Raw genomic sequence first — 16,646 nt, 5'->3', positions numbered from 1 at the left:
TTTTGGTGGTGTGTTTTTCCTAAAATTAACATATTTAACGTGCGCCAAAACACATTAATTTGGTTGCATGACTGATGGTTATGGGTGTAGCTATGATACATTTAGAATGACAGGCTACAGACATTACAGGGAAGCTAAACGTTGGTCTCAAGAAATGAAGATGATGTGACGACATCATATGTGATGTCACACTGGGGATATCTAGAGCAGCTAAATGTTAGCTTCGTGAAACCAAATAGCCCTGTGGTTTGCTTTTATAAAAAGACCTTTGTTCTCCGTGATTCAAAAGGATGCTCCGTCTTTCCTCTGATTTTTATGATCAAAAGAGTGTCATCAAAGACTGCAACGTTTACACCTCCTGCTCCGGCATTGAGTCTATATACTCCATCTCCCCCAGGAAGAGACGCTGACATTTATATCTCTTCATCTTTTATTTTCCTCTGGGGTTATGCAAATAGTCAGGAAAGGTTTTAATGCTTATCCCAATTTGATTTTAAGGCTCAGATCATGTGCAATGTGGTTCTTGTCAATGAAAAGTGAATAAAGTGAGTGTACACCTAAGTGTCAACAGCTTGTTTACACACCAAATTCTAGTGCTACTTTGTGCTTGGCTATCCTCATAGGAAGGATAATAAGTCTTAATACCTAATCATGCAAAATCTCCCAGGGAGTCACGTACAGTAGCAGTGACCTAGGGCATTATAAGCTGAGCAGTTGGGGTGTAGGGGGCAGTAAATAATGATGTATTGTATTATGTTTAGTGGCGTAACTTTTGGAGGCATGGCCCCACAGCAGATCTCTGAATGGGGCCCTCCTTCCTCCTTAAAAAATATACATATTTATATGCTCACAAATGTGAGTTACAGTAACACAGTATACACAGTACACATATAGAGCATAATACAGAAATATATATCACATATATGTCATACACATATTATGTTATACATATATTATGTTGTAGAATGTGCAGCATAATATGTATATAATGGGGTTCATCTTCCATTCTTTAGTTTGTCAGGTTAGATGATGGGGCCCCCTGACACTGTGGGCCTCATAGCAGTTGCTATGGATGCTACCACTGTAGTTATGCCCCTGATTATGTTGCTGCCCTGCTGTTGAATTTTTTTCTTTGTGAGAAAACCCCTCTAAGAGAAAATTTTAGTTTTATTGGTCTGAAAAACAAAAGGTTTCATTGTCTGATAAACATAGGAAAACATAATTTTTTTGATACATAGCTAGCTTCTGTATCATTCAAAACAATAAAACATAGGGGAACCAGGGCTGGGAAGAGGACACAGGGGGAAGGAGAAGAACATACAGGTAACAAGATCACAAGATCTGTATAGTGTAGAATATGGATGGACCAGGACAGCACATACGGACATGAATGTGTAAAGGAGAACTAATAATAGCGTTTAATGCATGTGTTTCAAAGCATATTGCAACAACCAATTAAACAGCTGTTAACATTTGCATTTACAAAATGCAACTCTTTTAACACACGTTAACGCATGCATTTACATTGCATTGACAAACACATCAAGTCCAACCTTTAAGAATTAAATACATGTTTTATCCCCATAACCCGTGATATTTTTTCTCTCCAGAAAGGCCTCTCTTGAACATGTACATAGAGTCTGCCATAACAACTTCCTGCGGCAGAGAGTTCCACAGTCTCACTGCTCTTACAGTAAAGAACCTTTGTCTATGTTGATGGTAGCATCGCCTCTCCTCTAGAGAGGATGCCCCCTTGTCCTGGTCACAGGCCGAGGTATAAAAAGATCTTTGGAGAGATCCTTGTACTGCCCGTTCAGGTATTTGTACATTGTAATGAGGTCTACCCTCAGTCGTCTTTTTTCTAAACTGAATAATCCCAAGTTTTTTAATCTGTGATTGCATTCCCCTAATAATCCTGGTTGCTCTCCTCTGCACCCGTTCCAGCTCTACTATATCCTTTTTATACACTGATGCTCAAAACTGTACACAGTATTCCATGTATGGTCTGACCAGGGATTTGTATAAGGGCAAAACTATGTCTTTATCATGAGAATCTATTCCTCTCTTGGTACATCCCATAATTTTATTTGCCTTAGCAGCAGCCGCCTGGCTCTGGTCACTAAAATTAAGTTTACCACCCACCAATACCCCCAAGTCCTTTTCAGCTCCAGTTTTACCAAGTAATTGACTGTTTAGAACATAATTATACTTTTTGTTTCCATGGCCCAAGTGCATAACTTTACATTTATCTACATTAAACCTCATCAACCATTTCTCTGCCCACTTCTCAAGCTTCCACAAATCCCTATGTAATGCTAAACTATCAACCTCAGTATTTATTACTTTACACAGCTTAGTATCATCTGCAAATATTGAAACTTGACTGTGTAAACCCACTACAAGGTCATTAATAAAAATATTTTAAATAGTGGCCCCAATAATGACCCCTGTGGCACTCCACTGGTAACGTCAACCCAATCTGAGAATGTGCCATTAATGACGACCCTCTATTTTCTATCACTAAGCCAATTACTTGTCCTATCCAGTCCCGTTTTAACAGACTGCTTAAAAACGGGTTCAAAACGCCACGTGTGCCACCGGTCTAATGCTGGTTATGATACATAGTTTTAATGCTATAGCTGATTAGTGTATAATACATATATATATATATATATATATATATATATATATATATACATTTATTATTCTGTAGTGTAGCTTACTGTAGTATTTGGGTGGGCAGACATGACTACTTAGTCTGACATGGTGCACACTCTTTTGTCAGAGCTAAAAGTTCAGAATGGATACATTTCCCTTTCACGACTCTCTCGAGATGTTGGGATGGGATAGGGATACAAAAGAAAATGAGTCACCACAAAAATGGACTTCAGCGAGAAACAGTTTCCATGGCAACCAGTTTCAACGGAATGCGACAGGGCAAATATTTTGTAAACGCCAACTGTAACCCTTCCCTTACCAAAAGGGTAATTACCTAGTACAAATGAACATATATAACGTCTACCATGCCTCAACAACGATAAAGGAGAACTAAAGCAGCATCACACTCACATGTGTCGTATTAACAAGTCCAAAGCCGTAGATGGATGGCACAGTATGTAAGTACAGTGCTGGATGATGGCGGCGTCGCTCACCCAATTAAATAGTTCTACTGACAAGTAACAATAGGCCCAGACTTCGGCAGCCTGCTATTGTAATTGACACTGGTAGAATAATAAAGCCATGTGCTTGTGAACGGCAGGCAGCTCGGGATAACATTTCAGTGCACTGTTTTTACTAGTACCTGGAATTTTTAATCAGAAGATTTACCTCTACGACTTGACAGTTTTATTGGAACAGGGGTAACGAGAAACTCAGTAGCAACTATTGATTTTCTAGTCCAAAACAAGAAAAGAGTGGGCTAAGACTGGATGGAAGCCAGTGCTGTGTTAATAGCATGAATTCACATGTCTCAATCAAGTACAAACCCAATAGAGTCCTTGCAAAGGTCTGAATAGTTCTACTATTTTACCACAAAGTTCTTCGCTGCTTGCCCCTGCTAGGTTTTCTTTACAGTCTTTGTGTTATCTATTAGGTAAGTGTTGTATTGTGCTGGTTATTATAAAGTGGTAACATACAGTAGGGCCGCCACTAGGATTTTTGGAGCCCCAGTTTCCCATTATAAGTTTGACCCAACATTCCTGTACTCTGTATATAGATAGCTTTAGCACTGCATGTTCGTCCTCGGTATATAGCCTATATCCCCCCCCTAAGTATATATACATAGCCCCAGCACTGCACAGGTACCTCAGTATATACATAGTTCCAGCACTGCACAGGTCCCTCAGTATATATACATAGCCCCTGCACTGCACAGGTTCCTCAGTATATATACATAGCCCCTGCACTGCACAGGTTCCTCAGTATATATACATAGCCCCTGCACTGCACAGGTTCCTCAGTATATATACATAGCCCCTGCACTGCACAGGTTCCTCAGTATATATACATAGCCCCTGCACTGCACAGGTTCCTCAGTATATATACATAGCCCCTGCACTGCACAGGCCCCTCAGTATATATACATAGCCCCAGTACTGCACAGGTTCCTTATTATATATACATAGCCCCTGCACTGCACAGGTTCCTTATTATATATACATAGCCCCTGCACTGCACAGGTCCCTCAGTATATATACATAGCCCCAGCACTGCACAGGCCCCTCAGTATATATACATAGCCCCAGTACTGCACAGGTTCCTTATTATATATACATAGCCCCTGCACTGCACAGGCCCCTCCTCAGTATATATACATAGCCCCCGCACTGCACAGGTCCTCCTCAGTTTATATACATAGCCCCAGCACTGCACAGGCCCCTCAGTTTATATACATAGCCCCAGCACTGCACAAGCCTCTCCTCAGTTTATATACATAGACCCAGCAAAGCTACTCTAATGAAATTTCCACAGCAGATGCCCCGTTACAGAAATGTCCACAGCAGTGTCCCCCTTTACATAAATGTACACAGCAGAGTCTCCCTTTAATGAATTTTCCACAACAGAGCCCCCATTTAATAACATGCCCCTCTTCACATAAAGGCCCGCCCTCCCTTTAAAGAAATGTCCACAGACAGCAGGGCCCTCTTGAAAAAAATCTTCTTCTCCCGGCCTGCGGCTCCATCTTCTTCCGCTCAAACCGCCTATATGAAGATCCGCCACTGGGCTTAATGATATCATAATATATTTTTATCCATTGTGACATATTAGGCTTTGGGTACTTTTTTTTTGGATCCAACCGTTTATGGTAAAAGCATGTGAATCCATTAATCCTGTCAAAGTAGGTCCATGCCCATAAGAAAATGTAAATGTTGTCCTTGTTTTTATTCTAGACTTCACATTTTCACATAATGGAGAATCAATTAGGGATTAAACAATGTCCGAAGTAAAATATTACAAATTCTCAAGGAGAAACTTGTACTGCTGACATTTACTGAATCTGTGTCCTCCATTAAATTATCAGAATCAATATAATATGGAATTATTTCTTGGCAAAAGTAATGGAAAATTTATTTGAATTCTTCCTGGCTACCTGATATAATTTGTGGACAGGATATGCATGTGGATATTTTACTTTTATTAAATTTCACATAATTTACCAATTGGTACATGATGCAGGGATCGTGTATTCAGTATATTAATTTGAAGAACACGCCAAAGGAAATAACAAGGGCTTTTGTAAGCCATTTTGAATTTGAGGATAAGGAATTAAGTTTAGTAGAACTTATTGAGACAGGTTTCACTAAAGAAATTAAAATAGGGTGATTGACACTTCTATATTCTGTTGGTGGAAGATGAAAAATATATTAAATATTAAAAAATGGTTAGAGGTAACTCCCTTATTAACATGGCAGTTAATGGGGGAAAAATGTGGTGTTATAAAGAGTGGATAGGTAGAGGGAGGAAATATTTAGGACAGATATATAGTGAGGGGTCTATGAGGACTTTTGAATCCTTAACCCCATAACGCAAAAAGACATTACTGTACGTCCTGTTGCTTTTAGGGGAGTATGAAGCGGGCTCACGGGCTGAGCCCTCTTCATACTCACCGGGTGATCCATTGGCATGACAGGCTCGGGTTACACAAAGATCCGAGGATATCATGTTTTAGGCTATCTATTACAATGTGCGATTTGCACATTGTAATAGATGGTGTGCAAAATCCCCATATACTGCCACACAGTATATGATGGGATAAATCAGACAACCAAGGGTTAAAGTACGCAAGGGAGTCTGAAAAATAGTAAAAAGCCTCACAACCTTCCTTACGCCCAAAGATAGAGCACGCTCTATCTTTTTTGTGACCACGGCTTGGAATGGTGAGCTCGCTGTACTGAGCCTGGATGCCGTAGCCGTCTATGGGGGACGTATATTTATGTTGAGATATATGTTGCCTCGACTGTCGTGTGAATGGGGCCTAAACTTGATTTTTAAAGAGTCTTCAGAAAACCTGTTAAATCTTCTTCCACTTCTATGCAGATGCTCTTGTGCTTTCTAATGGTGCATTTTCCCGCAGTAGCCAATCACTGGACTCAGTAATGATGTTGATATTTATGGCAGGAGACTGCTGAGCCCAGTGACTGCAGTACCATCAACCCATGTACTGCATGTCACATCAACCAACACCAGCAGGGTTCTCAAGAGCAGCTGGGAGGGTTTATCAGGTGAGTCATATGTTCTGCATATTTCATGGAATGCCTCCTATTCTAGAAAATTTCTTTAATGTATTCTCCTCTATTAATAAATTAATTGCAGACAAATATTATGACCTTTTCTAATTTCCCATGATAAATCTTTTGTGTTCTCTCCACCTCTTTTAATGGTTACCTTTCTCCTGAATCCACTTCTCCTCTCCCTCCCTCGTATCTCCCTCTGACTTCTGCTACCCTACTGTCTCTCCCCATCTCTGCTGACATTTCAGGCTCACTCTCTGCCTTAGTGGAAGGATAGGATATAATAGATCCAGCGGGAAGAGAATAGAAAAGATATAAAGGGAACAGCTGATCTTTCCTCAGCACTGAGTTCAGGTTCATGCATTCTGTTTAGTCCATAAACACTGATACAATAGATACCTTTCAGAGGCATTATCCCAATCCCTACGGGGGAGAGCATTGAGCGGGGGCCTTAGCCTTTTTTATACCTGAAATTCTCTTCTTTTTCTGGGAGAATTGTTTGTAGACCAGGAGGAGAGCCATTTTGCCGGCCAAAGATATTTTAACTCTTTCGGTGGCTTTGAAACATGTTTTGGATTAAGATAAATTAAGAACTATATTAAGTTTATTAGTATTGTATAATGGCATGACAAAATATTATTACAAACACTCCCTTATAGGTAGATGTATATTTTTCTGCATGTATATACGTTGGCCAAGATATATTAAAACTGGAACACTGCATCGGGTTTTTCTGACGGTTTTTTTTGGTGCATTTCATGCTGTGCACTCACTACCACGCCCCTTTAGGTGCACAGTTTTAAAAAGTGTCGGACAAAATGCAGCTGTGACACAATTACGGCACAGAGACAAAATAAATATATGTGCAAACTCAAAATGTGTCTAGACTCAATTACAGACAGTCCCCTACTTAAGGACACCTAACTTAGAGACGACCCCTAGTTAAAGACGGACCTCTCTGCCCACTGTGACCTCTGGTGAAGCTCTCTGGATGTTACTATAGTCCCAGACTGCAATGATCAGCTGTAAGGTGTCTGTAATGAAGCTTTATTGATAATCCTTGGTTTCATTACAAAAAATTTTGAAACTCCAATTGTCATTGGGGCAAAAATATAAAAATTGTCTGGAACTACAACTATAAAATATATATTTTCCGATATTTCCGATAGACTTGAATGGAGAGTGGCTGTTCATGCTTATTACTATAACAGACACAAGGAGTGGGTCAGCCAGTGGACCTCCATTCTCCAAATAAGTGCAGCACGTATAGACGTTATATCCTGTGGATATGTAATAAAACTCAACCCCTTTAAGTAAAGAGGAATTATTCTTCAGTAATGAGGTCTGGCCACTACACTGTTTTATTTTCATTGTACTATATTCTAAGAACAATTGATTGATGGAAGTGTCAGGTGTCAGACCCTAATCAATCGGATGTTAATGACCTATATAAGTTTGATAGTCAATATTTTTAGCCCCGAAACCCCCCTTTAATCTTTCAAACGAGCACCATATTATAGAGTATGTGATTATTTCCAAAGCTAGGTCAATGCATAATAATATGCTTTCTGCTCTGCAAAACTGTATTTGGTATCGGAATGAGACACAATCATGAAAAATCAAAGACCAGGCAAAGGAACAGACACAAAAACAGGTCTTAGTCCCGAATAGTGGTAGGCGTTCTATAGCATACTAGAAGCAATCAGCCTTTGATATGTGTAATTATTTGTATGACTTTCTAGCAATAGAGGGATTACTGATGAATCCTCTTTGGATTCATGACTGCATGTTGTTACTGTGCACAAGGAATAATCTAGGTGAATGGAGGAATTACAATCTATTCTAATGTGATATACCACATTAGAGAGTATTTAAAGCGTAATGTTTTATTGTATTACTAGTGCTGACATTATGCATAAGAAATCATATGAACTGGGCTCATACATATCAGTGAGCTGCCTCAGGGTGAATGATGACATTGGTTAATATAAAACTGGCCATGCTGCACACATGAGATTGATGATGACAGCTACCACTAACTATTTAGACTACTGCGAGTATTGGCTCTCAGGAGGCCATCTGTGATCGAAAGAGGATCACCTTTGGTCAGAAGCTGTTCAGATGCTAGATATAAGATCCAGATGCAAATAAGAGGTCTCCTGTCTCTACCATGAAATCACTTGTAGGGTTTTAGCTATTGTTAGTCTCCGATTGTGACAGTGTCATTTTAGATTGACACATTTAGCCTGAGCTGTATACATTTACCTTGAAGGTGCTTCACTTAGGTTTAGATAAATTTCACAATTTTTTTCATCTTGCCGTTTATGGCAACTTCTAACACTAATTCTTCATTCATGTGGCATACGATACTGTATGTACAGAGCTGTCATTTAACATCAATAGAGAAGTCCTGCTGTACTGTAGATTTATGCCAGTGCTTTTATGTTGTAAAATTGTATCTTTAATCATAATATATCGTATAGTATAGAATTACTAGGGACTCAGTAAGACACCATATACCTGAGACAGTTATGGAAAAAACTACAGTGAAAGCTGTTCCATGTTTGTTTAATACATTATTTGAAAAGCAATAAGGTTTTCTGGGGACCTGGGTTCAAGTCCCAGGGTCAACATCTGCAAAGAGTTTGTATGTTCTCTCCGTGTTTGCGTGGGTTTCCTCCGGGTCCTCCGGTTTCCTCCCAAAATATACTGGTAGGTTGATTAGATTGTGAGCCCCATTGGAGACAGGGACTGATTTGGCAAGCTCTATGCAGCGCTGCGTAATCTGTGTACGCTATAGAAATAAAGGAATTATTATTATTATAAAACCAAAAGCAGCACCAGCTATGGGACCTACACAAACAAAAAATACCTGTCAGTTATAATAACAGAGAAATAAAGCCATTATGACATATGCAAATATGTTTCTCAGTGGGCAGTCCCAAGCCAGTTAAGTGCTCCCTCTCTCATAACCTGTCCCATTCCTGATCCGTCGTGATCAAGGACAGTGTTGTCCTATGACTTTGCATTGATGGAAGACATTGCTGGAGCAGTCAATAAACACCAAGGTCGCGGCAATGGTCAGAGAACAGTCTGAGCTTTCCCCTCAGGGCAATTCTCTGTTTGTTTTTCTATGCCCCTTCAGAGGACAAATCTTTATCCTTTACTTGGCTCTTTTATTGATTAAATGGGCAGAAAGCATCTTACAGACTTCCTCTGAAGGGCACATCTCGCCCTGTTACTAGTTTCACTAAAGTTCTAGTTTTCTCTATAGTCCTCACCCTTCCTGGGCAATCAGCATCACTAACATGAATACGTAATATGCTAGTCATGTGGGCAGTCCTAAACTGGAAGAGACCTCCGGGGACCACCCACTTGACCGTAAAGAGCATAAGTGGTTTTTTAAACTAACTTCAATAATTGCCCTGAAAGGAGGCTAATCATATGCACATATTACAATGATGAAAATTACTGTTAGTGACAGGTCCTTCTGAAGACTGCTATACTGATATGTATGATGGAAAAGCCTCTACACTTTTACTGATTTCATACTATATTTAGTCTGTTAATAATCATACACATCCAAGTAGTATTCACCTCGTGTGAACAGGTCTTCATCACCCCATATCTCTCCACTGCCTATACAGTAGTTTCAGATTCTGCTTCTCTTCCCCTTGTATGTTACACCCGGTAGCTCTGAATATTTAATCTTCAGTTGTTTACATATTTATAACGTGTGTCTCCATTGTAAATTCAACGTTTTAGCTATATTCCCAAAGGCAAAAGTGCCATCATTTAACCCTGAAGAATCCAGCATACATGATATGTGCACATTTCATATGCTTGTTCTATTTTGAAGGATATGTTCCTGTAGGATTCAGCCTATCATCCCTTCATTTATACTGTATGCATCCAAGAAGTGAGTTCACTGTGTCCCCGATGCTTATCTTTGTTGTATATGTATGTAACAAGAACAGTAAGACTCAAGAATTAGGTGTCATTTCAAGATATATATGAGGTAGAACTGTACTATTGACAGAGGTGTACTTAGTGTTTTCTTATCTTGGGGCATGGATTAGTTATGAAAATATGGTAATAGTTTGTTGATACCCCTTGGTACCCTTCAGAGATTTAACAGGGTCGGCTCCAGGTTTGAGTAGGCACCTGGGTGACAGAGCCTTGTAGGCCCCTCTGCAGTGAACTCACGTGGCGGCATTAAAAATTCAAAAACTAAAACAGTCTCCTGTTCCTTAGTTTATCATAGCAAACAGCCCCCTCATGGTTTTTTTTATATATACCCCCTCACAACCTATGGATTAATTAAATACAGTCTCCCCTCTCCCCCATGGATTCCTTATGTACAGCCTTATGTGGGCCCCCAAGCAGCTCTGGGCCCGGCAGAAGGTCTCTGTAAATAGCATTATGTGGAATATCAGATCACGGAGGGGGGATTATTTGTCAAAATATAGTAGCCACTATTCCCTCACCTTGACTGCTCTTTGAGTGGAATGCTAAGACAAAAGGAAGAAAAAAACTCACATGAAGATTTCCTTCATTCCGTGAAGTAGCTTGAGGGTGGACGTCTTGGAGAGGATATAAGGGATCATTTGGAGACTGGTACTATGAACATCACAATAAAGTTGGGAGATGGTGTCGATTTTGAATTCGGACCCAGCAGCTTTCAGATATACCTCCTGACTCCACTATTTATAGCATCCTAGGACCTTTGTGATTGTTTCTGGCTTAAAAAGTTGTAACTGTTGGGGCTTACTGCTAGCTAAAATAAAAATCATGACTTTTTCCCCCTTTTACTCTTCTCTCACCAATCTCATGTTAAAGTGAGGAACCAGTCACCAGCTAAAAATTACATTCCCGGTGACAGGGTTCTTATAAGTAAAGTGTCAATGAGTTTGATTAACAATTCCTAAGCAGGTCACTTCCTACAGGTAATTTCCATTAATATTATTACTTAAAGGCTTCACTATTTATGCAAGTTACAATTTTTAACGGGAATCTCATTTATAGTGCTGAAGTGTAATGCTTTTTAGCATTCTGATAAGTATGGGACCAGATCCAAATCTGAAACTGGATATCCATGTATAATATTTTAATACTGAAACCTCCTTTTGTGGCAGAGGAACCTTCGATGCCCATGAGACTCCAGGAACCAGGTGCAACTTCTGCTCCTGCATCCATTCATTTTTGAAATATATAGATGAGTCACAACTATCCTTCACTTTATAGTAAAGTTATTTTGTGAATTTGGCAAAACTTTTTTATATTTTTGGCCAATCTTTATGTAATATGCTTGATTTTTAAAACTGCAGCCTTGTTGTATCTTTCGCATATAGGGAGTGTAAATGAAATATATATGTAGAAACTGGAGCATATAGTGTGACCTTGCTTCGAGATTTATGAAATCCAGAATTGCTTTTAGGTAATGCGCTAGCCGGTTTTTAACTGACGGCACACTGGCATTCATTTCAATGGATGAATGCTTATGAACATGGCTTTTATTTGCATGGCTTTTATGTATCTGTGTGGAGGCCAAAGAAAATGTGTAAGGGTAAATGTGAATGCAAAAACAACGAATTGCATGCCGATGTCAAATTGTATCCTTATGCTGTCTGTATTTGAAGACAGGTAACACAATTATGTGACCCTTCAAGACGTTGGGTAAAGATAGTGACATAACTTGCAACCTCCAAAAATGGATAACAAATGGATGACACAAGGAACATACAGATTGCAAAATGGACCACTGATCCTGAAAAACATCCAACTTGTTAACCCTTTCCTGTGTTTACCATAAATTGTTGGTATGGATAACACCAGGTTGATCGCCAATACAAAATGAAACTGCAATAAGGAAAAATTACTTGGATTCTAATTTACGGAATTATTTGCGTGACTCATGCAAGCCGGCACCAAGCAATGATTCTGTGTTTAAGTAAGGATTCATGTTATTGGATGGAGACACAGGACATCTGAGCAGTGCGCCTCTTCACCCCTTGCCCCTCTCTACAATAAAAGAGAAGCACAGTTCTTTCTGTTGCCTGTACACAATGCTTTCTACGTCTTCTGTTTACTCAGTCACCAGCTTCCCTCGGCTGCTTCCCCTGAGTCCTGTCACCTGTCCCTTCCGTAGCCTGTCACTTGTCTGTTCCTGTCATTCTCTATCTATGTCATGTGACACAGGGCCACAGCTCAGCACAATGCTCCTGTATTGAAGCCATCTGTTCACCCGGCACATTTTTCTGCCTGTTATTTTTTTTTTCTACTTATTGTTTTCCAGAGATTAAGGCACAATGTTCATTTACCCAGCAAATTTGTTTCAGAAGCTATTCCTTGGAGAGCTGGACATTTTTAAGGGAATGTCATGTTGGCAGAATGTTCAGCTTACTGAAGATGATTTTTTTTTTCCTCTTCTATTTTAGGCTTTATTTGACAATATACGGCAGAAAAGGCCCCAAAACAATTTGTTCACTTGTTAATCATTAAATGCATTATCAGGGGAGTATTGGTATACATATGTCAGCTGCAGTGGACAGGGATTTTACAAGTTAAATCTATTGTCCAGTTGTGATTTTTTTTTGGTCTATATCCATTGCTGCTCATCACAGCTAATGATGGCTCCCACGGGGGCTGTCATGTAGCTCTTTTAAATTCCTGAAGGGAATATTTCATTAGTTGGAGGGGTGGGGGCTAATTTATTTTTGCATAAATAGGAATATTTGTAATTTGGGGTCTGGAATTAATAGGTAGCGCTACCCTTGAGGGCTGTATATACCATCAATCATTCTACTAATTTTACTGCAAACGGAATAAGGATTTTTTGTACTATAGTATCCTCTCATGTCCCATAATATTAGCATGAAAATTATATGAGATATAATTCCTTCCCTCTATAACGTTCCCCCATAAGTTCAGTTAGGGCTTTGATCAAGTTGATCGCATTGGGCACAACAGAGGATAACAAAATAAACTATGCTAGTTTGCTTTATTAGGTTGTGCAGCAACTTAGGTAATTTAGTGTTGTCTAGCAGAAGATTTGTATGTAATGAGGACCATTAGAAGCGGTGGTGTGTACCATATTTTTTGGGCTATAAGGCGCAGAAAAAATCCTTTTCTCAGAAATCAAAGGTGCACCTTATAGTCCAGTACACCTTATATATCAGCGGTGGCGAACCTATGGCACGCGTGCCAGAGAGGGCACGCAAAGCCCTCTCTGCAGGCACGCGTACCATCTCCCCGGTCTCATCAAAGTCGGAGCTCCGGCAGCCACTGCAGCCTGAAACTGATCGGCTCTGCTCTCACTAGTGATGCCTTAGTGAGACAAGAGCAGCCGATCAGTGTCAGTGCCCACCCCTCCTCCTCTTCAGCCCGGGAAACATTGGGAAGAGAACTGAGTGAGGCAGCTCACAGAACAGAGCTGACAGCAGCAGAGCAGAGCAGAGCAGTGATACGAGGTCAGGAGCTGCTGGGGCTGCTCACACACATGTGCACACTTACAGAGGTCCTGGCAAGGGACACTAAACCAACTATACATACTTGTGTAGAGATGAGCGAACATGCTCGTCCGAGCTTGATGCTCGTTCGAGCATTAGCGTACTCGAAAAAATGGCAGCTCCCGCCGTTTTGCTTTTTGGCGTCCAGAAACAGAGCCAATCACAAGCCAGGAGACTCTGCACTCCACCCAGCATGACGTGGTACCCTTACACGTCGATAGCAGTGGTTGGCTGGCCAGATCAGGTGACCCTGGGATAGACTAGCCGCTGCCCGCGCTGCTCGGATCATTCTGTGTCTGGATGCCGCTAGGGAGAGAGCTGCTGCTGGTCAGGGAAAGCGTTAGGGTGTTCTATTAGCTTACTGTTAGGCAGGAGTGATTCTCCAAGAACCCAACAGCCCTTCTTAGGGCTACAATAACGTTCTACTTTTTTTTTTTTTTATTTGCATCTAGTACCATTTTGTGAGGAATTAGCAGGGGGACTTGCTACCGTTGTGTTTAGCTCTTAGTGGCACACATATCCACCTCAAACACCAAAGTGGGAAAATTTAGTAGGGGTTGGATTTCAATTAGGCACAGTCTGCCATTTTTCCTTTTTTATTTTACGTTTATTTTGTTTAATAACTCAGTGTCATCTCATCTGGCATAGTAGTGTGCTTTCATACTTGGCTAGAAAATAGCCATAGGAGAATCCAAACGGCTTACGCCGACAGTAGCGTTGTATATTTGATTTCTGGTTGATCTGCTGGTGGCTGTACTTGCTGCAGTGCATCTACTAGCCAATTGTGAGCAATTTGTAGTGAGACTTGCGACCGCTGTGTTTTGCGCTTAGTGACGCACATATCCATTGCAAAGACTGAAGTGGGAAAATTTAGTAGGGGTTGGATTTCAATTAGGCACAGTCTGCCATTTGTCCTTTTTTATTTTACGTTTATTTTGTTTAATAACTCAGCGTCATCTCATCTGGCATAGTAGTGTGCTTTCATACTTGGCTAGAAAATAGCCATAGGAGAATCCAAACGGCTTACGCCTACAGTAGCGTTATATATTTGATTTCTGGTTGATCTGCTGGTGGCTGTACTTGCTGCAGTGCATCTACTAGCAAATTGTCAGCAATTTGTAGTGAGACTTGCGACCGCTGTGTTTTGCGCTTAGTGACGCACATATCCATTGCAAAGACCGAAGTGGGAAAATTTAGTAGGGGTTGGATTTCAATTAGGCACAGTCTGCCATTTGTCCTTTTTTATTTTACGTTTATTTTGTTTAATAACTCAGCGTCATCTCATCTGGCATAGTAGTGTGCTTTCATACTTGGCTAGAAAATAGCCATAGGAGAATCCAAACGGCTTACGCCTACAGTAGCGTTATATATTTGATTTCTGGTTGATCTGCTGGTGGCTGTACTTGCTGCAGTGCATCTACTAGCCAATTGTCAGCAATTTGTAGTGAGACTTGCGACCGCTGTGTTTTGCGCTTAGTGACGCACATATCCATTGCAAAGACCGAAGTGGGAAAATTTAGTAGGGGTTGGATTTCAATTAGGCACAGTCTGCCATTTGTCCTTTTTTATTTTACGTTTATTTTGTTTAATAACTCAGCGTCATCTCATCTGGCATAGTAGTGTGCTTTCATACTTGGCTAGAAAATAGCCATAGGAGAATCCAAACGGCTTACGCCTACAGTAGCGTTATATATTTGATTTCTGGTTGATCTGCTGGTGGCTGTACTTGCTGCAGTGCATCTACTAGCCAATTGTGAGCAATTTGTAGTGAGACTTGCGACCGCTGTGTTTTGCGCTTAGTGACGCACATATCCATTGCAAAGACCGAAGTGGGAAAATTTAGTAGGGGTTGGATTTCAATTAGGCACAGTCTGCCATTTGTCCTTTTTTATTTTACGTTTATTTTGTTTAATAACTCGGTGTCATCTCATCTGGCATAGTAGTGTGCTTTCATACTTGGCTAGAAAATAGCCATAGCAATAGGATAGCATTGTTTGGTTTTAAAAACTCAAAAACACAAAAAAAAAAAAAAAACACAAAAAAAAGTTAAAAAAAAATTAAAGCTATAACTCTCATTTTAAAAATGTTTAACCCGAGGGCTAGGGGTAGAGGACGAGGGCGGGGACGTGGGCGTCCAACTACTGCAGGGGTCAGAGGCCGTGGTCCTGGCCGGGGTGAGACACCACCTGCTTATGAGGGAGCAGGGGAACGCCGCAGAGCTACACTCCCTAGGTTCATGTCTGAAGTTACTGGGACTCGTGGTAGAGCACTGTTGAGGCCAGAACAGTGCGAACAGGTGATGTCGTGGATTGCTGACAATGCTTCGAGCAATTTGTCCACCAGTCAGTCTTCCACGCAGTCCACCCATGTCACCGAAATCGCCACTCCTCCAGCTCCTGCACCTCAGCCTCCTCCCCCCCAGTCTGCCCCCTCCCAGGAAAATTTGGCATTTGAACCGGCATACTCTGAGGAACTGTTTTCTGGACCCTTCCCACAGTCACAAACCACTTGTCCGGTTGCTGCTGAGCAATTTTCCGATGCCCAGGTTTTCCACCAGTCACAGTCTGTGGGTGATGATGACCTTCTTGACGTAGTGGAAGTGTGTAAAGAGGTGTCCGATGATGAGGAGACACGGTTGTCAGACAGTGGGGAAGTTGTTGTCAGGGCAGGAAGTCCGAGGGGGGAGCAGACTGAGGGATCGGAGGATGATGAGGTGACAGACCCAAGCTGGGTTGAGAGGCCGGGTGAACACAGTGCTTCTGAGACGGAGGAGAGTCCTCGACCAGAACAGGTTGGAAGAGGCAGTGGTGGGGCCAGACGGAGAGGCAGGGCCAGAGCTGGTGCATCAGCGCCAAATGTGTCAACTAGTGAAGCTCCCGTGGCGAGGGCTCTTGCGGCGAGGGCTAGA

General features: G+C 41.1%; 1 protein-coding gene across 2 annotated transcripts in view; it reads left to right on the top strand.

Annotated features, from left to right (window-relative positions):
* CACNA1I (calcium voltage-gated channel subunit alpha1 I) overlaps window positions 1-16,646 on the top strand; it is a 510,641-nt gene that overhangs the window by 43,281 nt on the left and 450,714 nt on the right. The window lies entirely within an intron of this gene.

Source organism: Engystomops pustulosus, chromosome 10 (assembly GCF_040894005.1).
Source record: "Engystomops pustulosus chromosome 10, aEngPut4.maternal, whole genome shotgun sequence".
NCBI lineage: Eukaryota > Metazoa > Chordata > Amphibia > Anura > Leptodactylidae > Engystomops > Engystomops pustulosus.
Note: the sequence above shows the minus strand (reverse complement) of the source record. Positions and strands in the feature narration are given on the sequence as shown.